Here is a 14,880-nt window from a genome sequence, read left to right as displayed (position 1 = left end):
CTGTAATACCAACTATTTGAGAGGTTGAAGTGGGATTATTGAGCTGAGTTCAAGGCTAGCCTGAGCAGTGAGACACTGTCTCAATTTGATGGGGTGAGGGGAAGAGAGAATTAGCAAGGATTTGGTTTCTAAGTCATTATGTAATGGGGAAATTGGAGTTCTGGAATTGCTTCAGTTGGCAATTCCAGATTCAAGAGAATGATTTTCAAAATGCCACATTTTACACAGATTTTATAAAGGAGTGCAGAGAGGGGAAGGCTGGGAGGTAAGGGGAGATAAAGTAGAGAGAAGTATACCACGTGGATCCCAAAAGCTCATGTGGGCCACATGTAGCTCAGGAGTCTGTGTCACCAGATATGGATCTGGGAAAAAGCATGGAAAGAGAAAAGTTCTAGGAGGTCCTGCCATGTGGGGATCTGGATGGGATAAAGAACCCATGCGGAGAGTAAGGGCTAAGAGGCCCTCCTGACTGGGCCTGTGCTAGGACCTGGGAAAAACTCACCCACAGCTGGAAGTTCCCAAGTGATCCAAGAGCCTGCCCTCCCTTGCAAAGGTATTTATAACCTTAGGATGTTGGGCTGTCTTTGGCCCAGGTGAACCAGAGGGCCAGCTGGTTGGTTAGGGCTAGGGGCTGTCTCTGGAAGAGATTAGCTCTGGCACCAAGTTACAGGGGCTGAATTTGACCAACCACAATGTTTAAATCCTATGAAAGACTTCCCTCCTAGGAGGGGTCCTCACTGTGGAAAACAGTTCTACTGAGCTAGGCAAGAGAGATAAGAAGTCAGATGATCTTGGATTTTTAGCAAGTACAACTTTTCCGCCCTTCTTACCTTCAGGGGTCCAGTCACTCGAACTCTACTCCCTCAATTACAAAAAAGGGAAAGTAAATATAAAGTCATGTTTATATTTGTGACAAAATTTCCTTTTTAATATTTATTTTTGTTTATTTTTATTTATTTATTTGAGAGTGACAGACAGAGAGGGAAAGAGGCAGATAGAGAATGGACGTGCCAGGGCCTCCAGCCACTGAAAAAGAACTCCATATGCATGCATGTGCCACCTTGTGCATCTGGCCTACATGGGTCCTGGGGAGTTGAGCCTCGAACCAGGGTCCTTAGGCTTTGCAGGCAAGCACTTAACCCCTAAGCCATCTCTCCAGCCCCAAAATTTCTGATATAAGCAATTTAAGGAATGAGGGGTTTATTTTGTTTTACAGTTTTGGGATATAGTCCAGTAATAGTGAGGAAGTCAGTAGCTTGAAGCAAGTTGGTAACATTAAGTAAAAACATCAGGAAGCAAAGAAAGATGAATGCTGGTGCTCAGCTCTCTTTCTCCTTTTTAGTCAGTACAAGACCCCAACACATGGAATGGTGCTGCCTAAATTTGGGATAGATCTTCTCACCTCAGTTAACCTAATTTAGAAACTCTTCTCACAGACATGTTTGTTTCCATTGTGATTCTAAATCTCTCAGGTTCACAAGATTAACATCATACCTCCCATGTTGGAATTACTGCTGTGTTTTGATTGTACACCAGATTAAGTAATTTGCTTGAACTAAATCGATATTTTATCAAAAACAGTTCAAGAAAGTATACATGTATGGGTGAAAATAATGGATTTTTGGAAGTTAAATATGTGTATGAGGTAAGAGAAAGGTCACATTCTTTTTAAGGTCTTGGTAGGGTCTTTGTCATATGCCCTTATTTTCTAATTCAGCTTGGCTGGTTGGGAGGGAATGTGAAGAACTTAGAACTTACTTTGACTTTGAGAGACAGGGTTTGACTAAGTAGGATTGGGATCTTTTCAGTAGTAAATGAGAAAACCCAGGCCAGGGATGTTTGATACATAAAGGTGTATGTATATAGGATATTCCATCTGAATAGCTAATATATATAGTTTTGTATTTATTTAAAAATTTTTTTTGTTTATTTTACTTATTTGAGAGGGACAGAGAGAGAGAGAGAGAGAATGAATGGGCTCACAGAGCCTACAGCTACTGCTAACGAACTCCAGACACGTGTGCCCCCTTGTGCATCTGGCTAACGTGGATCCTGGGGAATTGAGCCTTGAACCAGGGTCCTTAGGCTTCATAGGCAAGCGTTTAACCATTAAGCCATCTCTCCAGCCCTGTATTTTTAAATTTTATTTATTTATTTATTTATTTTTGGTTTTTCGAGTTAGAGTCTCACTCTAGCCCAGGCTGACCTGGAATTCACTATGAAGTCTCAGGGTGGTCTTAAACTCACGGCAATCTTCCTACCACTGCCTCCCGTGTGCTGGGATTAAAGGCGTGTGCCACCACGCCCTTATTTATTTGAGACTGAGGCAGACATATAGAGAGTGAATATGGACACACCAGGGCCTCCTTTCACTGCAGAGAACTCTAGATGCATGTACCCATCTGTCCAGTTTGTTTTACATAGGTCCTGGGGAATCAAACCCAAGACCAAAGGCTATACAAACAGGTATCTTTAGCTGCTGAGCCATCTGTCTGTGTATTTAACAACCTTGTATTTAGTACAGAAACACATAGGCTACATTACAGAATAATTGAAAGTAGAAGGAAAGTCATAATACTTGCTTAAATGGGGAAGTAGTTCTATTATGAGTTATCCTTAATAATGTTTTTTTTTTAAATTCTAATTTGAAATGTATTCTGTCTTAATAATGCTGGTTAAGTGTTTCATGTTATTTCTGCCCTTAGCCTTATTCCACTGTTAATGTAGTAAGTAGTATGAGTATTCATATTTTATCCATAATATAGTTGAAATATTATCATTAGTACCATTCTTTATGGGTAATTGGCTTATTTGGGTTGCTTTGGAAGCCTAGCCAATTTTATGGGAAAATGCAATTTGCTAGCACAGTAAAAACACAGTTTCTTCTTAACCCTGGCCAAGGCACAGCTGATTGGCTTCCAGTGACACAGGTGCATCATTTTATCTCTCTTGCCCTACCACCCCAACAATTTTATGTAGTCTGTGGCTGCATCCCAGGGGTTCTGAATAGCAAGTCTCTACACCATCCATTCATTATTCCAACCTGTTCAAGGGAGCATGGAGTAAATTTTGAGACCATAATTTCACTTGTGACATATCTAAGAACTTGAGAAGGTATTCTGTGCTCATATATTTTTATATACTTTGTCTTATTGACATATAATAGGAATCTTATTTAGAGATTAAGAAATATAAAAGGTTAAGTTTTCTTGCTATAATTTATTTGGAATTTTTTTTTAAATCTCATGGAATGGGAGGGAATTAACAATAAAATTTGTTCAGATTAATTAGGATCTGTTCTGTTTATAATATCCCTTACTATCTTGGGTATGCGATATGAACAATGAGACACTTCTGTCACTGTAGTAGCCTCTTTGTTATTGCTCTGTCTTTTGCAGAGAATTTTAACACATTTTTCTTGCTTCATGTAAGAAGCAGTAGACTTTTTTTGAGAGGCTGTACTGTATCCTATTATTCTAATTGGGCACTACATATGACTGAAAAATTGGGTCTTACTATACATGATGACACTTACTGGAAATAGTTTTATGAGTTAAAAGTACTCTATAAAGAGCAAAAATTTTTACATACTTTATTTTTCAAACTTAATTAGAAGTGCATTTAATTTTTTTTCTTTTGATAAAATAACTCTTAAAGCTCCTAGAGAAACATTGCTCTTTGGATATAATTATCTACCTTACAGCAGGTCTGGTCTTTTCCTTGTGAAAAATAGCTTAGATATTACTAGGAAAGTTAAAAAAAATTAATTCACATGCCATTTGTGATAATTCTGTAGCAAGACAAACTCTATTGAGGTTAACTTGGGCCTAGAAGAAACACTGAGGGACACATGAAAATCCAGGCAGACATCAGTAACAGTGAAGTTCACGTTCTCAAGGGGTGGTCAGATTATTACTGTTGGCCTTTCTTATCTTCTCAGTTAGACTGCCAATGTAGCAGGAAAAGTGGCTCTGAGGTTTTTTATCTTTTTGTCTGGTGTTCAATAACAAATTTCATGCAGGGACTTGGATAGACCTTGTGCCTACCCATTCCTGTGGGGAGATGGAAGTGGTATGCCACGATTGGCCAGACTTGGGTGACATGTCCATTCCTGCAACTGTGTGTTAATAGCACAATGTGATTAATATCTAAAGCAAAACTCTAGGAAATAGGGGAGGGTCAGTTTTTGAAAGGATGCACTGCTGAGAAAACAATGTAGAAAATGGCCTTTCCTACTTTGAAGACAACAGCAGCACAGTTGTTATAAAACCGTATTTTAAACAGTGAACACACAAAAAACCAGATCTAGGCTAGGTTGACCTAGACCAAAACACTGATTTTATCAAGTATTTTAAACAAATTTTTACCTTTGTTTTTAAAAATTATTTTATCACAAGATATCTGTTGCAAGCTAGATAATTGTATCCAGATATTTTACTCAAATGGTTGTATATTTGATATTTTCAAGTCTAAGAACTGCTCTTATATAAAAATTTAGATGTTTAGAAAGTTGAGATGCTGATACTTTGGATATAACTGAAAAATACTACTTGTAAGTTCTAATCTTTTTCTGTCTCAGATGAGAATCCCCATCAGTACTGCTTGTTTTTAGGTACATGGAATATACTTTGGAGGATCATTTAATTACTTTGGTAGTGACAAAATGATTATTAGTCTAGTTAAATAATGAAGTTCTTAGACTCAATATTATACCATTTTGAAAATGAAATTTTAAAGTAATTGCTTCCCAAAGTGTTTTGCTTCTAAAACAATGGCTTTTGTTAAACACAACTTGAGACAGCATTATTATTGTATTATTTCTAAGGGTTCCCTAATTATACCTTTTAACTGTAGTCTCATAGATGTTCTACCTACAGGAACTACTTCACTAACTCCTACATTTTGAAGCATTACTTAAACAGGGCATAATGTGGCACCTTCTTAATAACAAAAGAAGCTGTATGCAGACATTGCAGGATAAAATCGGAATTCCTTTTGTTCCCCCACAAATAATTTTTTTTTTTATTAAGAACATACTTTGTATGGATACATCATGTGTTGGTACCATCTTTTCCCTCCTCCCTGCCCCTATTCCGAAAGAGACCCTGCTCAGCTGGTATTCCCCATGGGGTTGTGGGTTACACATTGTAGGAGCAGCAGTCAGTTACTGGGGGGAGCTGACATGAGGATACAACCTGTGGCTCTCACAATCTTTCAGCCTCCTCATCCACAAACTTCCCATAGCCTTTATGGGTGAGTTTCAAGTCTACTTCAGTGATGAACTCTCAGGAGCCTCTGGATTTCTGCTTTGGTAGGTGTTGAGTATCCTCAGTATTCTGTCTCCTACACCTTGGTACTGATTGTCAGGCTCACCATGGAAGCAGCACTCTTGGTCTCACCACTAAGTCATTTCCCCAGCCCTAATTACTCTGTTTTATTTCAGTTTGAAATTTTATTTTGAATTAGGGTTTCACTGTGTTGCCTGTCTGGCTTAGAACTCATGATCTCCTTGCTTCAGTCTCCTGAGTGATGGAATTATAGGACTATGCCACTATACCTAGTTAAAAATAATAATTTCAGCCAGGAATGGTGGTGCATGCCTTTAATCCCAGTACTGTAGAGGCAGAGGTAGGATTGCTGTGAGTTCAAGGCCAGCCTGGAACTGCAGAGTGAGGCCTAGGTCAGACTGGGCTAGATTGAGACCCTACCTTGAAAAAATAGCAACAAAAAGAATAATAATTTTAAATGGTAAATATACTTACATTGCACATAAAAATGAACATTTGAAGCTAGGCGTGGTAGCAGATGCTTGTAATCCCAGCAATTGGAAGGTAGAAGGAATAGTTTAATGTATCAGGCAGCCTTAGCTACATAGTGAGTTTAAGGGCAGCCTGGGTTCTGTGAGATCCTATCTTGAAAAAAATAAAACATCCATGGAATTGGGTGTGATTTTGCTGGTAAGTATCATAGCAAGGACTTTGTATTGTTAAAATTGGTTTATGGCCATACTTGGAAAATTACTGCTTCTACTGAAGAAACATGTAATCACTAGTATCCTCCAATATTCATTCTACATATTGATGAATTAAGCTATGAAATTTGTTAAAATAATAACATCTTCCTTACTTCTGCTCACAGAACTGTATCTTAATCCATTTCATTAGCTTTTGGCAGAACACTTTGTCAAAATATTATTAATTTTAGCTAAGGGTTCTATTCACTAATTTCAGTATTTGATTTAGGATGGACTGCATAGTAATAAAAATTTTAATTTCTGTTGACTGAGTTAGAGCTAACTAGGGCTGTCTTGTGATATAATGCCAGCAGTGGAAAGACATTTCAGCTTCCCTTTGGTGGCAAGCCTTGTTCAGACCACCTTGCTCTAAGTTTAGTGGGACTGTTCTGACTTGGGAATTGGTCATGATAATATTAGGTGTTGTTTAACTAAATAGTAACTATATGTCATCTAGTATGTCTTATAAGGGTAGATGTGGTGGCATTCTCATCTCCCTGTAAAGAAATCAGGCAGCTATTACATCTCCCTTTATATGAGGAAACTGAAGCTCAGAGAGATTAACACTTTAGAGTTCACACAATGAGGACTGTGAACAGCAGCAGCATTAAGCCTTTCTTTTTCATTTTCTGGATAGAACATTAATTCATTTTGCCTGAAAAATATGCCTTTCTCTAGTAAAAGGAAAATTACAAATCCAAATTGAGTGGACATTATATATACAGTGAAGCATTGGGCATAGAAATGTCATTTAAACTATTTTTATTTACTTATTTGCAAACACACACAGAGAGAGAGAGAGAGAGAGAGGGGGGGGGGGAGGGAGGGAGAGGGAGAGGGAGAAGGAGAGAGAGAGAGAGAAAGAGAAAGAGAAAGAGAAAGAGAAAGAGAAAGAGAAAGAGAGGGTGCACAAGGACCTCTAGCCAACTGCAGACACATTCCAGATGCATGGGCTACTGTGGGCATCTGGCTTTCATGAGTACTGGGGATTTGTTAGTCTTTGCAAGCAAGTGCTTTAGCCACTAGGTCATCTCTCCAGCCACCATTGCTTGATTCTGCTCCCAAACCAAGTTTGTGGTGGTGCAGTTAAAGCTGCATGGTAAAAAGTAGTTATTCACAAACATTAAAAAAATATTTATTTGAGAAAGAAGCGGGGGAAGGGGGTGGAGATGAATGGGTGCCCCAGGGCCTCTAGCCACTACAAACAAACTCCAGAAGCATGCGTCGCCTTGTGCATCTGGCTTATGTGGATCCTGGGGAATCGAGCCTCAAACTGAGGTCCTTAGGCTTCACAGGCAAGCACTTAATGGCTAAGCCATCTCTCCAGCCCCACAACCATTTTGAATCAAAAGGAAAGTTATTTTTAATTCTTGAGTTTCCCTACTATGGGAGTATTCACATAGGCTGAATGGAATAAAATACAGGTAGATTCTAAAATTTAACTAAACACTGTACACATTCAATCAAAAACAGCACTGAATATTTATCCAAGAGTAGTTATTATAACAACCAGATCCTCTAGCAACAAAGAAGTTAAGATTTCTGGTCTGTTGAGGGATCCAAGTCAGTTGTGACCAAGTGAGACCCTTACCTGGTGCAATCAATCCCATTTACCTTTTTGGATGATTTTGGTCTCAGTCAAGTTGCAGCCTGGGTCGTTGGGCTGCTGTTCTGATTTCTGGAACTGGGCACTGGCTTTTCCTGTGGGGCAAACCTAGCCTGGCAACTGTGGCCCTGCAGATCAGCACCCCCGCTGCTGGAACCGCAACTGCTGCTAAAGCTACCGCTGCTGGGTCTGTCACCTCTGCTGGGTCCACCGCTGCTGCTGCTGCTGCTTTAGCTGCCACTGCTGGATCCTCCACTGTTGCTGCTGCTGCTACTGGATCTGCCACTGCTGGGGCTGCTGCCAGAGCCGCTGATGTTGCTGCGGGAACCTGCTCCTGCTTGGCTCCCGCTGTTAGCTCAAGTTGGCGTTGCCGGTCTGGGACCACTGCTCTGTTTGCTGGAGCTGGGCTCAGGTGGTGGGGGAGGGGAGGGAGCCACAGCTGCTCTGGTTCTCTCGCTGTTCCACGTGTTCTTCTACCTTGTGGTCTGCTCCTCTGTTGTTCACTGCTGCTCTCCCTTCACGTTTCTTGAGTTGTGGAGAGCTCCGGTGTAAGTGGAAGCTCCCCTCACCTAGCTTTTCCAGCAGCTGGAGCTGAGCCTGGCAGCTTTCTGGTGCGCTGCCACCACCATGGTCGGTGGACCTGTCGGGGCCACTTTTGCCGGGCTCTGCGGGCTCTGGATCTCTTCTACTTCTCCACTGCCGTTTTGATTTCCTATACACCTCACTTTTTAGTAAAAGTGTGTATTTTGCTGAGTTTTTTCGGTCTTTTTCCCCCCTAGGATGCTTTGGCGTGGTACCTAAGCCGCCATCTTAACCGGAAGTTGTTATTTTTAATTCTTGCTCCATTTGTAAGAGAGTAGTTTAGGCAGTTATATATATAATAGTCTGGATACTTTTAGGATGAATACACTTGAGAAGATTGTATACTTGATGCTGAAAATACTACTACCTTATTCTTAAATTTTCTGTCTTGCTGTAAAATTCACTCACCAGATAGGTATTTGTTAGCACACTCACCCAGGGAGAGATAGCTGAGAAAATGTTCTGGTGAATATAGGAATAAATATGTATTTAAATTACTGATCTTTTATAAGCATGCACACCCTTTTCAAAGCCTGTTTTGTTTAAATGAAATTTAGCCAAGATGGATAGAATAACTCATTGTAGTCAAACAGACCTCTGTTCTGCAGGCTTCAAGTACTGTACACTAAGATGGATCCTCTTAAGAGGCAGTTCAAAGCAGGTTGTAGAGTGTTGCCACCTCTTACTCTGTAAGTGTTTGTGCTGTTATGTTTTTCTGTTTGGGCTGAAAGGCAGGAACTGAACTGGAAGGAACCACAGCAATCCAGTCAATACCCTGAGTCTGTAGATAAAGAAGTCGAGACTTAGCAATTGCAGGAGGCAGGATAGACCTGGGAGTGTGTGGACCAGATCCCAGATTGTTTCATTTCTTTCATTGTTTTGATTTCTGGCATAAGATTTTATATAGACACCTGATTATGAAAACTCATGTATATGTTCGGTTTCCGTATGGAATCGGCATTCTTTTAGAATTAAGTATGATGCACTGGACTCCATTTGTTAGAGCCATCAGTGTGTATGATTGTGGCTAGAAGCAGTGATAACCCAAAATTTGGAGTGCATGAAAGAATTTTAATCATATGTCACAAATTTTCAGGGTGGTTTTAGCTTGAGATAATTTTGCGGCTTATGGTTAATCATAAAATCATTTGCTGGTATAACAGTTATTTGTTTTTATTAGTTGTTTTAGCTTTGACAAATTATTTCAGAGAGATTGTTCACAATGCTTTCATTAAAATCCTTCTGCAGACTTCTGCTGTGTAGGTAAACCTCTAATACTATCCCTGTCCTTTTTCGTGCTGCACCTTAGTATGCCCCTGAGTGTGGGAAGGTGAGTTTTCTCAGGATATTCAGGGCTGTTGGTAGGTTAACTATCAGGGCCACTTTCAGCTCAGGGTTCTCAAGCTTGCTTGGTTATAAGGGGTTGACATCAGTGCAAAAAAGAGAGACTGTGCCTCTGCTGCATATGGGTCAGGCAGATGACTCAGCCAGTGGAGTGGAGTGGAGAGCTGGCTGCGCTGTACCTGAGAACAGAATTTAGCTGTGTGAGGCAAAACTGATATTGGAGGTTGAGGTAGTGGTTTTGAGAGACTATTCATTAAGTAATACAGACATGAATGATGGTGGCTTGCTTTTTTTAAAAGTTTTTTTTCCTATTTGTTTATTAGAGGGGGCGGGGATAATGGGTGTGCCAGGGACTCTAGCCACTGCAAACAAACTCCAGATGCCATGTGCCATCTTGTGCATCTGGCTTATGTGGGTTCTGGGGAGTTGAACCTGGGTCCTTAGGCTTTGCAGGCAAACACCTCAACTCTAAGCCATCTCTCCAGCTTGGTTTTTTTTTTTTTTTTTTTGGTATATGAAAGAAAAGCATAAGTGGAGGCAAAACAAAACAAACAAACAAATACCCAAAAGAAACATATAACCAGCCTGTCAGGTTCTTTGTGCAGTATCAGCCATGGGACACTATAATGTAGGGAATTAGTCATATAGAGAGTCTTTGAAAAGACAGAGAGCTGAATTTTAGGCTGAATCTCTGAAAATGACTTCCAGGACACTTTGGAACAACCTACTTTCAGGAGCTGCCATTTCTGCCAACTTAAGGAAAATAGCCTTTAGGAGGTCATCTGTGAAACTGTAGTAAGAAAATAGCACTGTGGCTGTGATCAAGGGGACACACAGCCTTTGTTGTTGTGCCCTCACTACTTGAAGTGGAATGTAGCATCTGGCCACTGCTGTGACAACTTTTTTTTTTTTTTTTAATTTATTGGCAGAGGGGATAGGCAGACAGAGAGAATGGGTTCACCAGGGCCTTCAGACACTGTAAACAAACTCCAGACGCATGTACCACCTTGTGCATCTGGCTTACATGGGTCCTGAGAAATCAAGCCTAGGTCCTTTGGCTTTGCAGGCAAGTGCCTTAACTGCTAGACTATCTCTCCAGCCCCCAACTCAATTCTTTTTTTTTTTTTTTTTTTTCGAGGTAGAGTCTCACTCTGGTCCAGGCTGACCTGGAATTAACTCTGTCATCTCAGGGTGGCCTTGAACTCATGGCAATATTCCTACCTCTGCCTCCCGAGTGCCGGGATTAAAGGCGTGTGCCACCATGCCCGGCTAAACTCAATTCTTAATAATAGCTATTTGACATCTGACATGTAAAATTCCTAAAAATTTAACAACTCTTAAAAAATATACAGACAACTTTGGTTCATCACTATAAAATCTCTCAGCTAAAGTTCCTAGCCCTAATTGGAAATCTTTTCCTTTTGTCTTAGTTTAAATTTTTATTTATTTATTTATTTGAGAATGACAGACACAGAGAGAAAGACAGATAGAGGGAGAGAGAGAGAATGGGCGCCCCAGGGCTTCCAGCCTCTGCAAACGAACTCCAGACGCGTGCACCCCCTTGTGCATCTGGCTAACGTGGGACCTGGGGAGCCGAGCCTCGAACCGGGGTCCTTAGGCTTCACAGGCAAGCGCTTAACCGCTAAGCCATCTCTCCAGCCCCTTTTGTCTTCGTTTAAAGCTGGATACTACATACTTAATGTGCTCTTGATCTTGTTTAAAATCTAAAGACAGTCAAAGCTGTAAGTGGAGGTCTGCTTCACTTTTGTCATTTATATATTGTGCCCAACACCTTAATAGTGGAACTAGATTTGTGTCTGAGTGCTAAAGGATGTAAAGGAGTCTGTAAGACAGTTTTTAGTTTTCCAATTGCTGTATTTCAGGAAGGCATTCCATTAAGTGGCAAATCCTTAGTACTAGCTGATGTTTTCACACATTTTTTTTTTAAGTTAAAAAACATTTTGAGCTGGGCATGGTGGCACATGCCTTTAACTGTAGCAATTGGGAGACAGAGATAGGAGGATCACCCCTGTGAGTTTTAATCTAGCCTGGGCTACAGTGAGACCCTGCCTCAGAAAATGAAAATCAAAACAACAGAGAAAGCTGCCCCAGAGCTTGCTGTAGTCTAGAATGAGCTTGAATCTCCTGCCTCTATCCTCAGTGCTGGGATTGCAGGCGAATGCCATCAGTGCGGGTTTATGCAGCGTTAGGGATCAAACCCAGGGCTTTGTGCCTGCTAAACACATGCTCTACCAACAGACCTGCACTCCCAGACTTAGTATTATTATTTTATTTATTTGCAAGCAGGGAGAGACAGAAAATGGGCATGCCAGAGCCTCCAGCCCCTGCAAATGAACTCCAGATGCATGTGCCATAGAGAATTGAACCCAGGTCTTTGAAGGCTTTGAAGCAAGTGCCTTAATCACTGAGCCATCTCTCCATCCTTAGTAATATTTATTTATTTATTTATTTATTTATTTATTTGAGAGCGACAGACACAGAGAGAAAGACAGATAGAGGGAGAGAGAGAGAATGGGCGCGCCAGGGCTTCCAGCCTCTGCAAACGAACTCCAGACGCGTGCGCCCCCTTGTGCATCTGGCTAACGTGGGACCTGGGGAACCGAGCCTCGAACCGGGGTCCTTAGGCTTCACAGGCAAGCGCTTAACCGCTAAGCCATCTCTCCAGCCCCTTACTAATATTTTGAGAGAGGGACTCACTGTGTAGCTTCATCCACTCTTGAACTCATCATCTGTCCTCAGACTCCCTAGTACTGGGACCACAAGCATGTGCCACCACAGATCACAGTCATCTTTTTTGTTGTTGTTGTTTATTTGAGAGCGACACAGAGAGAAAGAGCGAGTGAATGAGAGAGAGAGAGAAAAAACAGGCACACCAGGGCTTCCAGCCACTGCAAACAAACTCTAGACGTGTGTGCCCCCTTGTGCATCTGGCTAACGTGGGTCCTGGGGAATCGAGCCTCGAACTGGAGTCCTTAGGCTTCACAGGCAAAAGCTTAACTGCTAAGCCATCTCTCCAGCCTCACAGTCATCTTAAATATGCTATTTTAAATACAGGTTAGCTCATTCTTGACAGCTTATGGTCATTTCTGGGAGCTTTTCTTTTTGCAGTGAGCTGCAGTTGGAATAGGCTAGTGGACTTTTAACTTTTTCAGTGAACTTTGTACTAAGTTAGCTTTTATTTGGCTTTCTTAGCATACCTGCTGCTGAGCTATCTATGTTTTATACAATTTGATCCCAACTTCCCTACCTGTTGTTGTTGGATGGCGAAATTCCTCCACTGTAAACAACTATTGCCAGACTTCCCAAAAGCAGCTGGGACAACTTCTGAGAGAAGGTGTGGGAGGGTCACCAGACACCCTATCTGAGATCTAAGGTGCCCCCTGTGCCAGCTGAATACCATAATACACATGGTCTTGTAGCCTCAGGGGGAGACAGAGAATAAAGAGAGGAAAAGATCTAGGAACACTGAGGTGGTGTCTCAGAGGAGTCTGTGCTCTGTGAGTAAGCCCTCACCCCGAGGCGGAGGGAGGCGCATCCCAGGGATAATCCCAACATAGTGAGCTCTACCGATGTGCTGTTTTGGGGTCCCATATTCCTGGACAGGGACAAGGAGATTCTGGAAGCAGTCACAGGGAGGTCATTATTCATGGTGGGAAGAAACTTCTTGGTGTTGTGGCTGCTCTGGGGTCTCCATGCTTTGTAAGTAAGCCTGTGGCTGAGGGGCAGTCTTGACACAGGAAGCCTCATCGAAGTGGCTGCTTTGGGGACTCCACATTCTATTAAACCCCTGTCCTTGCTTTGTAAGTAACCCCAATAAACTCAATTGGTTCACTGAACTAGTATTGGTGTAGTCATACTTAGGTCTGCCTTCTGAGCCCTGTTTGGGGTGAAGACGTTTGTCCATGTTCCCCACCCCCAGGGGAAAAGTTTCCCTGTGACACACAGTCATCCAGTGCAGGGAGGTCATCTCAGCCGAAGCAACCAGTTTATAGGCTAGTCCATAGCCCTTGATTCCTATGGTTTAAAAGATGAGTAGGAGACAATACCAATCTTTCTTGGGGATTTGAATTAAGATAAAAAGGAATTTCCAATTAGATGTAGGAGCTTCAGCTGAGTGGTTTGGCAGTGATGCATGGGAGTTGGCTGTACTCTTTTACAAGACCAATTTTCAGTGCTTAGGGATTGATCAAAGTGTACAAAGTTTCTGAAGGACAGGGAGAATAGATTTTAGAATTTATTGTGCAGTGGAGTTACTATTGTCAATAATGCACTGCATATTTCAAAATAACAGTAAATTTCAAATGTACCACCATAAAATTGATAGAAAATTAAGTTGATAGATATGTTAATGAGGTTGTTTTGATCATTCCACAGTGTTTACATATGTTAAATCATCACATCGTACCTCATAAATGTATGTAATGATAACTTGCCAATCACCAATAATAGTTAGCTCTTTCCATTAATATATCACATCAGTTGTACTGGACTGAAATTGAAAAGATTAAATTGAAATTGAAAGATTAAATGGTTTTGTTTTGCTTTTCAAAATTTTTTTGTGTAGTATGGTTGTTGTTGAAGGTGTGTGTGTGATATGCATGCGAATATACAGACATGTTCATAATTGTGAGGCTTGAATCCAGTTCTCTTGGTTGCTACTCACCTTTGAACTACCCTCTCAGCTAAGTTCTTTATATATTTAGTAGGAATTTTGCAAGTCTTTTGTCAAACACAGCCATAGCCAGAGTTATTTTTTTTAACACTTATGGTACGCATGTGTGTGTGTGTGTATGTGCACACACACAGATGTGTGCAGACATGAGGAAGAGAGAGCCTATAGGGTGACCTTCCTCTGTTGCTTATTCACTTGTGTCCTTGAGATGGAGTCTTTTGCTGAACTTGGTGTTAATATTTATGATCACACTGGCTGACCACTGAGCTCCAGTGATTCTCTGGTCTCTGCTGCCAGCAGAACTGAGAGGCATTTGTGACCACATCCAGCTGTTCTCATAGGTGCTGAGGAACTGAACTCAGGCAGTCTTGGGCCCTCTCAGGCCATCATGCTCATACTACAAGTGCTCTTAACCCACTGAGCTATAAGTTGTCAAGCTGGGGAGATAGCTCAGTGGATAAGGCATATGTTGTGCAAGTATGAGAACCTGAGTTTGGATTCCCAGAGCCCACATAAAAACCAGACACTGCAGTGGGTGCCTGTAATCCCAGTGCACCTACATTGAAAAAGGAGGCAGTTGTAGGAGAATTTCCTGCAGGCTCATGGGGTAAACGGCCATGAACAGTGAGAGACAGACCCCGC

At 41.4% G+C, this 14,880-nt stretch overlaps 1 protein-coding gene across 3 annotated transcripts in view; it reads left to right on the top strand.

Moving 5' to 3' along the window:
• The window catches only part of Magi3 (membrane associated guanylate kinase, WW and PDZ domain containing 3), a 261,567-nt gene that overhangs the window by 6,328 nt on the left and 240,359 nt on the right, over positions 1-14,880 (top strand). The gene's annotated exons all lie outside the window — the stretch shown is intronic.

This window comes from Jaculus jaculus, chromosome 19, assembly GCF_020740685.1.
Source record: "Jaculus jaculus isolate mJacJac1 chromosome 19, mJacJac1.mat.Y.cur, whole genome shotgun sequence".
Classification (NCBI taxonomy): Eukaryota; Metazoa; Chordata; class Mammalia; order Rodentia; family Dipodidae; genus Jaculus; species Jaculus jaculus.
This window is presented reverse-complemented; position numbering and strand designations above follow the sequence as displayed.